The following is a 12,154-nucleotide window of genomic DNA, read 5'->3' on the forward strand; positions in this document are numbered from 1 at the left end:
AGTTCCAGGCCAGCCTGGTCTACGGAGTGAGTTCCAGGACAGCCAGGGCTACACAGAGAAACCCTGTCCAGAAAAACAAAAACAAAAGAATATATTGACTGATCAGACCACTAGTTTTTTTTTTTTAAGATTTATTTATTTATTTTTTATCTGTAGCTGTACAGATGGCCATGAGCCATCATGTGGCTACTGGGAATTGAACTCAGGATAGCCCCACTCGCTCTGGCCCGCTCACTCTGGCGTATTACACTGTAGCTGTCTTCAGACGCACCAGAAGGAAAGAAGGAAGGAAGAGGGTGTCAGATCTCATTACAGGTGGTTATGAGCTAGCATATGTTTGCTGGGATCCAAACTCAGGACCTTCGGAAAAGCAGTCAGTGAGTGCTCTTACCCGCTGAGCCATCTCGCCAGACCTCTTTTTTTTTTTTTTTAAGATTTATTTATTTTATGTATGTGAGTATACTGTTGCTGTCTTCAGACACACCAGAAGAGAGCATCAGATCTCATTATGGGTGGTTGTGAGCCACCATGTGGTTGCTCAGGACCTCTGGAAGAGCAGATGGTGCTCTTAACCTCTGAGCCATCTCTCCAGCCCAACCACTAGTTTCTGCCAACCCAAAACTAAGAGTGTTGTCAGAGAGCATCTGAAATCCAGAGTGGAGACATCTCTGCTTTGCAGTAACTGCCATACCGGATCCTTCCACCCACATATCAAGTGTCATTGATTTCTGGCTTTCCTCTGTTCTGTCACTATAAAAATTTCATAAAATCCTTTCCTCAGAACATGGTATTTAGGGCCACCTGAATCCTTCTCTGTTCCCTGAGCCCATGGCCTTATTCCTTATTCCCTTTGAGGTAAGAGCTGTGTTTGCATCAGCAAAGCCAAGAGACTAAGAGATTCCAGCTGCTTCTAATGCAAGAAGATACCCAGGAAGTGTGGGCCGTGTCTGTCAATGATGGAAGCTAGAAGCTCGGTTCTAATGCTGGGGAGGGGCAGTGGAGTCTCTGTCTATTTAATTCCCCCACACACACACACACACACGCAAGCAAGAAGCCTCACTCCTTGGAAACTGATTTGATTTCACAGTGGGGAGCACAATCTAGGGATTTATACTGAAAAGGCGTGTGAGAAAAATCAACTCAGAAAATGGCCGGTTTCTTCCCTCCTAAATATATATTTGCGTTTGCTGAATATCTGTGGTGTGCCAGCTCCAGAAATAAATAGGACACAGCCTTGAGTGTCAAGAATGACAGTCTTGCGACTGAGGGACCTTTGTTCCTCTGAGGAGCTGCGAGAGAAAATAGTAAAGCTGGTGTGGATGCCTGATGAGCATCCACAGGAGGCACAGTTCAGGAAAGATGCACTGTTGTGGGCCACAGTCTTCCTCACAATTTCGCTGAAGCGTTCTTTATTTCTCCATCACTAAATGGTTCCATTTATAGGCTAAACATCCCAGAAACAATCATACTTGTAGCATTTACATGCTATGAGGTCACAACAATCAGTATTTCAAGAATGGACAAGATGACGCCAAATTGAATGGTTGTCAGAGTTAAGACAGAAGTTGATAAGAAATTGCTGCCTTAATCTGGTACTACTTCTATTATGGGAAAAACACCCAAGACAGACACCTGAGTCTGTTTGGAGAATCTGAAGTGTCCATGCTGGGTCCGACTCAGGAGAAATCTCTGAAGCCTTGGCCCAGGGCTGCAGTTTCCTGCAACTTCACAGATACGTGGTGTCATCTTTTACCTAGTCTGCCACTGGTGGCTTTAATTCTTAGCCTAAGTGATTCAGGACGATGACCTATGACCTAGCAGTGAGTGTGCTTCCAGAATCTGAAAGGGTGATGTCTGTCATGTGATGTCTGTCAGGTGGCCACGGCTTTGCTTCCCAACTGAGGCCAGCTTTCAGCTGTCTAGCCGTTCTTGAAGAGGATCCAGGTTTGATTCCCAGCACCCAATTCCTGTTCTGTGGAGTCCAGCGCCCTCTTCTGTCCTTCTTAGGGTACTGCATACCTATGGTGCGCGCGCGCGCGCGCGCGCGCGCACACACACAGAGGCAAACAAAACACTCAGACACATAAAATAAAGAGCAGATTGAGTTAAAAGCAATCTTCTTGCCTCGGCCTAGTAACTGCTAGGATTACAGTTATGAGGCGTCACACCAGGCTCCTGCTACTTTCTTAACTTCCTTGTTGCCACTGCCTGCATTCTGTAACACATAATACTCTGCTTCCAACCAGATCTCCCACCCCAATCCCACCATCAACAAAAACCTGGCTCCTGCTCACTGGCACGAGGAAGCCCTGACAAGTGTTAGCCTTACCATGAAGCATGTCGGAACTTTCAAGTTCTCCAAGAGGCACACCCAGGTCTAATGAAGAAACTCCTTTCTCTCTGCTCCCATAAATAGATATGTAAATTCATACTTATTCATACTCATTCATTGAAAACAATGTTTGAGGACTCAACACTTGGACAATTGAACCATAGGATTAGGAATTCAAGGACAGATAAGAAGTGTGAGGTTAATCTGGGCTATATGAGACCCTCAAATTAATTAATTAACTAATTAGCCCCAGGGACAATCCAAGCTTTTGTGTACCACCATTACTGGTCTTGAGACCTCCCTTCCTTCCTTCCTTCCTTCCTTCCTTCCTTCCTTCCTTCCTTCCTTCCTTCCTTCCTTCCTTTCCAGGGGAGGGATTGAGACAGGGTCAACCTCTGGTTGTCCAGGAACTATGTAGATGAGACTAGCTAGCCTCAAACTCACAGACATTCACCAGCCTCTACCTCCTAAGTGCTGGGATTGAAGGTGTGCACTTTAATTAAGACATGCACACTAAATGCCCCATGTTTAAAGGCATTTTTCTTCGCTTCCTCCACCCCAAAGTCTCACTGATTGTCTTGGATGTGCACACCAGTGGACAACGTACCAAGCCAGGTTTGGATTCCCATTCTCAATGACCAAATTAAAGAGAAAAAGTACTCAAAAAGAGCAAAAAGGGGAGGTTTATTCTATGTGGCCAAAATGGGAAGGACAATAAAGAGGTACAATGACCACCTCACGTCCATTTTGGACTCCTGACATATGGTTTCAGTATAAACAGAGGGGCAAGAGGTATGCATAACTAAGTAGCCCCAGTCAAGGTATCAGCCTGCCCATCATCATTGTCTGAACCGCCGTCTGTCCTACCAGGAGGTTTAAGAAGTTGTTGGTCCTGAGACAAGCTCCCCTTCTGACTGCACCAGGCCTGTAAGCATTTCTTCTAGGCTCCGCCTCACAGTTACCTGGCAGCTGTCAGGTGTACCTGACTCAGTATAAAAGAGGCAGCTTGCCCCCTCCTCACTCTCTTACTCTCTCACCCTCTTCCCTCTCTGTCCCTTCTCTCCCCATTCCCCTCCCACCTCTCTCTCCACATGTTCTTAGCTGGCCTCTATTCTTCTACAATCTCTCTTCCTCTTCCTTCCCCCCCCCCATCTTTCTATCTATATGCCTTTCTCTGTCTCTACTTCCCCGTCAATTCCCCTCCCGATGCCCTAAATAAACCCTATTCCATACAATATCCATGGTATGGCTGATACCTCAGGGGGAAGGGATGTCTCAGCATGGGCCCGCAGAGACCCCTTCCTCCACCCCATCCCACCCCCAGACCATACCACGCCTAGACAAATTCCTGGTTCTTTTCTTTTTATAAAACACAAGTGCCTCAGGCTTTTCTTTCTCTCAGCAACAAGCTCTAGGAGAAATTCCACTTTCTTGGGGGGGGAGGGGGGCATTGTTTCAATAGTCTCATAGCCAAAGGGAAGGAAGCCGCGAATGTCTCTTTCTTTCTTTTTCTTACTTCCTTCCTTTCTTTCTTTCTTTCTTTCTTTCTTTTTTTTTTTTTTTTTTTTTTTTTTTTTTTTTTTTTGTGGATTTTTGGAGACAGGGTTTCTCTGTGTAGCCCTGGCTGTCCTGGAACTCTATAGACCAGGCTGGTCTCAAACTCAGAAATCTGCCTGCCTCTGCCTCTCAAGTGCTGGGATCAAAGGCGTGCGCCACCACTGCTCGACTACAAATATCTCTCTAAAATACGTTCCCACCAGTTTCTCTGGGTGCTATGGATCGGAGTGTGTCATTCAAAATAGCAATTATGGGCCAGAGGTCAAACCCTGCCTGGTCTACAAAGAGAGATTCTATTTTTTAAAAAAAGTGGGGGTGGGGGGGCAATTATGGGTCAGTTTATGTTCTAGTCATCCTCAAATGCTCAAACTGAGAGACGACCCAGTAGATTTTGTATATCTGCCTGTAGGCAGGTCTCCAGTGCCTTGGCAAGCCAGAGACACCAGCTCTCATCAGGAAGGCCTCTCTACAGGCCTGCTCACAACAGTATCCGATTCCCCCACAGTGAAGGCTAAGAGAGAAAACCAAGCAGGTACCACAGACTCCTTTTGGATTGGAATTCTGGAAGTTGCTGGCACCAGTCATTTCTGCAGTGTTCTGTGTTAGAAACAAATGACTGTGTCCAGCTGACTCCCAAGGGAATGGAAATACGGGGCAGGGTGTGTGTGTGTGTGTGTGTGTGTGTGTGTGTGTGTGTGTGTGTGTGTGTGTGTGTGTGTGTGTGTGTGTGTGTGTGTTGGGGAGGTGTAGAAGGGAGAGAACATGAGAAGAAAGAGGTCTTAGAGGCTACAAAGTCTAAAACCCAAGAGGAAGGGAAGGCAGATGCAGCCCCACCCCCACCCTCCACCCCCCGGGTTGGGTGGGAGCGCTTTTTCACTGTAGTATTTAAAATTGGTGTGGGGGAAGGGCGGAAGTAATTCAACAGGAAACTGCAGCAACCCAGCCGACCAGTGACTGGTGCCAGGGCTTGACTGTCAGTGTTTTTCTCTTTAAAATGTTATTTATTTTGTTCGTTATCTGTTTGTTTGCTTGCCTGCTGCTTGCTTGTGTTTTGAGACTAGGTCTCACTCCATAGTCTTGGCAAGCCTGGAACTCATTCTGTAGACCAGGCTGGCTTCAAACTTAACAGAGACCAGCCTGCCTCTGCCTCCCAAGTGCGGAGATTAAAGGTGTGTGCTACCTCACTTCGTCTTTAAAAACTAAACAGGGGGGCTGGTTAGATGGCTCTGTGTGTTCTTTCAGAGAACCCTGCTTCCATTTGCAGCACCCAGATGGCAGCTCACAACTGTCTGCTGAGAGAGAGCCCTGACTTGGAACTTCCCACCGGGCCTTCCACCGGGAAGGTCCCTGAGTCCCCTCCCCTCCCCAGGCAACTAAAGTAAAGGTCACCAGAACCACCCATCATTATGTGCCTAGTTGCTGTTGCTATAATCTGTCCTCAAAAATTATATAAAAAGCTTATAAAGAAAGAGAAGGGGTCGCCTGTCCTCTGCTTTTCCATCAAACGCGGTTCCCTGTACCTAAGGCTCACTTTGAGTCTTACACTGTAACTCTTAAGATCTGACACCCTCATGCAGGCAAAACACCACTGCACACTATAAAAACGAAACACTGGCTGGGCAGTGGTGGCACACACCTTTAATCCCAGCACTTTGGGAGGCAGAGGCGGGCAGATTTCTTGAGTTTGAGGCCAGCCTGGTCTACAGAGTGAGTTCCAGGACAGACAGGGTTACACAGAGAAACCCTCTCTCGAAAAACAAAACAACAAAATACAAAAAACAAACACTAAAACAGGCCAGGTGAGGGGGTTCATACTTTTAATCCCTACACTAGAGAGGCAAAGGCAGGAGGATCTCTCTGTGAGTCTGAGGTCACTGAGGTCACTGTGTCTACATAGTAAATTCCAGCCCAGCCAGGGCTACAAAGTGAGACTCTGTCTCAAAAGAATGGTGGGGGTGGTGGTGGGGGTGGCGGTGGGGTTTGGGGAGGGAAACCCAGGAAGGCTGGAGAGATGACTCAGAAGTTAAGAACATTTGCGGAATGCTTGGGTCTGGCTGCCAGCACCCATATGGTAGCTCACAACTGCCTGAAACTCCATTTCAGGGCAACTGTGGCCTTCTGGCGTCTGTGGCACTAGGCATGCAAATGGTGTACACACATACATGCAAGCACTCCTAGATTCACATGGAAAAAAAAAATCTAAGAAACAAGAGACTGGAGACTTACACTACTGGTTAAGAGCACTGGCTGCTCTTCCAGAGGATCTGGGTTCAATTCCCAGCACCCACATTGTAGCTTTCAAGAGTCTATAACACGGGCAGTGGTGGCGCACACCTTTAGTCCCAGCACTTGGGAGGCAGAGGCAGGTGGATTTCTGAGTTCGAGGCCAGCCTGGTCTACAGGGTGAGTTCCAGGACAGCCAGGGCTACACAGAGAAACCCTGTCTCAAACTCCCCCCCCCCCAAAATAAAAATAAAAATAAAAAAGAGTCTATAACACTACTCCCAAGAGCCTCTGAAGCTCTCTTGTGGCTGTTGTGGGTACCAGGCATATATATGTATGCAGGCAAAACACCCATACACATAAAATAAAAATGAAAACAAAAATTAAAAAAAGAAAAACCCTTACCTCTTGAGCAATGCTGGAGTTTTAGTTAAATTTTTGTATTTCTGAAAACCATTGCTCCTCCCACTTGTAGCCTCGCGCTCTAGCTTAATGCTTTCCTCCAACGTTGACATTTCCAGCAGAGAACAAGGCTGAAGGGAGGTTGCAAAAAGAGATCAGCTGCTCTCCAGACCTGAACCTGGCAGGAAAGAGGAGGACGGGTCTCAGCACCCCCACCCCTACCCCACCCCCGCCGCCTGCAGGTTCCTGACTGTCCTTAAGCTAATCTTCCCTGTCCACGTTACAAGGAAAACTGTTTTCCCGGTCTTTAATGTAGTACCAAAATTTGTCTTGGAATGGATCCCTTCATGTGCCAGCTTCATCTTGTCCCGTGGAGCTTTAGCGGAGGAAGCCCCACCTTTCCAGTCGCAGGGCCGAGCGCGATTGCTCTCAGACAGCTGGTTTGGAAAGTCTCTCTTTGCAGGTGATTTCCATATGGCCTGAGAAACCGCGGAGAGCTAGTACTGATGTGAAGCTCTAACCTGGTCTCCGGCTGGAGTCCTTCCACAATGTTAGCAACCGGCAGAGGTGTACGGGGAGGGTTCACCCCCGGTGATTCTTTAGGAAAGAGAAGAGAAGATGTCCTGATCACATCCCAAGTCCATCAGACAGCTGGACCTAACCTTGTCCAATCTTTGTCTTCAAAGAGCTAGCCTGGACTACATATACCTTCTCAAAAAAGGGGATGGGGAGGGGGTGGGGCGGCGCTGGCGCCAAGCAACTTTAGTTCCGGTAGTCGGAGGCAGCCAGCCTACTTAGCAAGTTTCAGTGAGGCCCTGGAAACAAACAAAACCCAGAAAAGCACCTGGGTTACCTGAGCCAAGTCTCAGATAACTAAAACTAACCACTCAGGAGGTAGAGGCAAAAGAATCAGGGATTTGGGGCTGGAGAGATGGCTTCGTGGTTAAGAGCACTGACTTCTCTTCCAAAGGTTCAAATCCCAGCAACCGAGGTGGCTCACAACCATCTGAGATGAGATCTGATACCTGCTTCTGGAGTGTCTGAAGACAGCTACAGTGTACTTACATATAATAAATAAAGAAATCTTTAAAAAAAGAAAAAATTACTTACATATAATAAATCTTTAAAAAAAGAAAGAAGAAAAAAAAAAGAATCAGGGATTCATGGCCAGCCTCTGCCACATGGCAAGTTTGAGGCTAACCTGGGCTACATAAAACTCTGTGTCAAAACAAAAACACAAGCACACCAAAAATAAAAATGATAAAAACGCAATTGTTCAGGGAATAAAAGAAGGAAATCGAACTATGCTAAGCCAGATGCAATTTGCTTTTTTTTAAAAAATATTTTATTTTAAACTATGTTCACATGTGTACAAGAAGGAGCCTTTGGAGGCCAGAAGAGAGTGTTGGGTCCCCTGGAGCTTGAGTTATGGGGAGTTGTGAACCGCGCAACACAGGTGCTGGGAAGCAAACTTCGGTTCTCTGCGAGAGTGATACCACAGCCATCTTCAGCAGCATCCTGATTGTTTGAAGGTGCAGACATGGGGCTGTAGAGAAGGAGCTTGGGTATATTGCCAATTAATCACCTGCACGTGTCTCCTCTACCGGCATCCTCAGTGCAAACAATGTGTGGTTTTTCTTCTGACTTAATTTAGAAAGTCCCAGCGCATCGGTTCCACAGTGAGTCTGTCTGCCGGATTCAGAAGGAGGGAAGGTGCGCCCGGGAAACTGTGACCGACTATTCCTCAACGCTTTTCCTGATCCTGTTAGCCTCAGCTCTAATAGTTGCTTCTTAGTGTTAGCCGTAGCAGGGATTGAACCTAGCGATTCCAGTGCACTAGGCAAGAGCTCTACTTTAGCTAAGTCTTTTTATTTTTGACCTTTTCTCAAAGTCTTATTTTATGTGCTTTGCCTGCACATATGCATGTGTAGCACTTGTGTGACTGGTGCCGTGGAGGTCAGAAGAGAGCCTTAGATTCCCTGGACTGGAGTTGCAGGCTTGTAAACCACCGTGGGGGTGCTGGGAATTGAGTCTGAGCCCTTTGCAGGGCAATCTATCAGTGGTTAGGAACACTGCCTGCTCTTCCAGGGGACCTGGGCTTGATTCCCAACACCACTTAACTACGGAGCCAACTCTCCAGCAATTCCTTTGTATTTTCAGTCAGTGCCTCCTCACACAGTGGCCCACTAAGGCCTTGAACCTGTGATCCTCCTGCTTCAGCCTCTCAAGTCGCTGGGATTACAGACCTGTACCACCACATACACGTTTTGGTTGGGTGTATAGCTTGGAGTATAAGAGCCGAGTCTGAGTGCATAGATAGGTGAAGATTTGGAGGTAGGGGTTGCTTTTACTTTTTTTTTGTTTTTGTTTTTGTTTTTGTTTTTCGAGACAGGGTTTCTCTGTGTAGCCCTGGCTATCCTGGAACTCACTCTGTAGACCAGGCTGGCCTCAAACTCAGAAATCCGCATGTCTCTGCCTCCCAAATTCTGGGATTAAAGGCGTGCGCCACCACTGCCCGGCTACATTTTTAAATCTTGCGTGTGTGTGTGTGTGTGTGTGTGTGTGTGTGTGTGTGCCCTTATTGTTGCACCCATGATATGTGAGGGTCAGAGGACAACAGGCAGGAGTTGTTCTCTCCTTTCCTTATGTGAGTTCTTAAGATCAAGTTCAGGTCGTCAGCCTTAGCTGCAAACACCTTTAACCACAGAGCCATCTTGCTGGTCCTATATATGCTAGTTTTTATTAGACAATGAATAAAGAATACTTTTCAAAGTGCTTGCACCAATTCCACCTTTGTAAATAGTGGGTGAAAGCTACAGTTTCTCTGTGTCCTTGCTAACAATTCGTGTTACTTAACTCATTTCAGTCGTTTTTGCCTAGCAAATGGTGTACCGAATTGTGCTTTAAATTTGCATTTCCCTGATGACTAATGAAGTTGAGAGCCATTTTAAATATTTTTAACTATTTGGAAACTTTCTTTAATAAGGACTTTTTTCAGAGGGCCAGAATGTTTTTTATAAGTGACCTAAAACATGGAATGGTGGGGAATGGGGAAATATATCAGTGGTTAGGAACACTGGCTGCTCTTCCAGGGGTCCTGGGTTTGATTCCCAGCACCATAGGATAGTTTACAACCATCCATAACTCCAGTTCCACAGGCTCCAATACCCTTTTGGGCCTCTGAGGACTCCAGATACATGAATGGTACATATACCTTCGTGCAGGAAAAATATGTAAAATTAAATAAAATAAAGTCTAAAATTTTAAGAAAGACATGATAAATTCAGGCATGGCTGCTCACACTTGCAATCCCAGGACTCATGAACCTGGGCAGGAAGAACACTGCTGAGTTTGAAGCCAGCCTGGGCTACACACTGCAATGGGAGAAATGGGGGGCGGGGGGCAGCAGGAAGATGGCTCAGTGAGTAAATATATTCACTTGGCCTACAAGCCCAATGACCCGAGTCCAAGCTTGACAATCTCTGGTACACATCTATAACCCCATCACCCCATGGCATGCTGGGAGGTAGAGACAAGAAAATGAGGGGCTGGAGAGATGGTTCAGTGGTTAAGAGCACTGACTGCTCTCCCAAAGGTCCTAAGTTCAATTCCCAGCAACCACATGGTGGCTCACAGCCATCTGTAATGGGATCCCATGCCCTCTTCTGGTATGTCTGAAGACCATAAAATAAATGCATATACATAAAATAAATCTTTAAAAAAAAAAAAAAGAAAGAAGTCGGGTGGTGGTGGCATACTCCTTTAATCCCAGCATTTAGGAGGCAGAGACAAGTGGATTTCTGAGTTCAAGACCAGCCTAGTCTACAGAGTGAGTTCCAGGATAGCTAGGGCTACACAGAGAAACCCTGTCTCAAAAAACAAAAAAAAAAAAAAAGAAAAAAAAAAAGAAAGAAAGAAAAGGCTGGCCTTGAACTTAGAAATCCACCTGCCTCTGCCTCCCAAGTGCTGGGATTAAAGGCATGTGCCACCACTGCACGGCCAATAAATAAATCTTTTAAAAAGAGAGAGACTCACTGTGTCTCAACACAGTGGAAGGAACTCCTAAAGTTTCCTCTGACCTCCACATGTGTTCTGTCATACAGACAAGCCTACATTAACACACACATACATACCACATACATCATACTCAAGGACACACAAAATAATAAATAAAATAAAGTTTACAAAATATTTTAAGGTCTTCCCCATCCCCTGAAAGGAAAAAAAAAAGTAAGTTAGAGTTGAAAATATCAGAATTTATTTAGCCAGTTGGTAGTGGCGCATGCCTTCAATCCCAGCTCTCAGGAGGCAGAGGCAGAGTTCTGAGTTCAAGCTCAGCCTGGTCTACGGAGTGAGTTCAAAGACAGCCAAGGCTATTAACACAGGAGAAACTTTATCTCAAAAAACCAAAAAGAAAAAAAAAAATTAGAGTGCATGGTATATAGTATTCCTGGTTCTCCTTCCAGATGGGCCCTGCCATGTAGTCAAAATCATCCCAATGCTATTTTTTTTTCAAAGATTTTTTTTTTTAATGTATTTATTTTTGTCCATTGGTGTTCTGTCTGCATGTGTGTCTGTGAAGGTGCCAGATTCCCTGAAGTGGAGCTATACAATCAGGTGTGAGCTGCCATGTGGGGGCTGGGAATCGAACCAGGATCCTCTGTAGGAACACTCAGCTCTCTTAACCACTGAGCCATCTCTCCAGCCCCATCTTGATACCTGTATAAAGGTATACTAATTTATCAACAACTCTGCTTCTACTTATAGCTCATAGGTTTTTTTCCTTCCTTTATCTATCTTGACTTCTTTCCTTTTCTTAATTAAATCAAAGCCTTTCCTTTTAAACCCTTCCAAATGACTCCTGCCTGGCAAAAACACATTTCCCTGTTCCCTGGCAGCCTCGCGATTACACTTTGTGCAAACACATATTGAGCTCATGCTAAAATTATGCTCCTGGCTCCTGCTGTGCTAGCACTGAACTCAAAGACAGGAGAGTGCACAGGGCAGGCCTCCAGGCACTGCTGCAGAGTGGAGGAGGGGCACGTAATTACCACATGAGAGCTTCTTAAGTGTAATGATAGAGATGTTAAAGGGCTCCTAAGAGGGAGCTAGAAGGTAGTCAGCCTCCAAGATGGTCTGAAATGCCTTCGGGAGATGAAGTCAGGGAGGTCAAGACTTCAAGGGCCCCTACAGATGGAGGTTAAGTGTAGACTACACAGGTTACATGAGACCCTGTCTCAACCAACCCCCCAAAATAGGACAGCCTAGAGGACAGACTGAGATGGTTTTAAACAAGCAAAAGATTGAAACAACATGAAGCAATCAAAAGTGTAGAAAGCAAGTAAGAAATCCTTTGATGGCTGGGCCTGCTCAAACAGCCAGGTGATAGCTACTGTGGATAGCTGAGGCAGGAGGATCCTGAAGTGTTCATGGCCTGCCTGGGCGTCTCGGTAAGACTTTGTGCCAAAATAAAAAGAGGAAAAAAAAATGGAGGTATTTAGGATTGTAGCTCAGCGGTGGACTGTACTTACTTAGCAAGCAGTTGGCCGTAGGTTCAATCTTGGGGATTTCCCACTCAACAACAACCACCTCCACCACCTCCACCACCACCTCCACCTCCACCTCCACCTCCACCTCCAC

Source organism: Mastomys coucha, unplaced genomic scaffold, assembly GCF_008632895.1.
Source record: "Mastomys coucha isolate ucsf_1 unplaced genomic scaffold, UCSF_Mcou_1 pScaffold22, whole genome shotgun sequence".
In the NCBI taxonomy this organism is placed as follows: domain Eukaryota; kingdom Metazoa; phylum Chordata; class Mammalia; order Rodentia; family Muridae; genus Mastomys; species Mastomys coucha.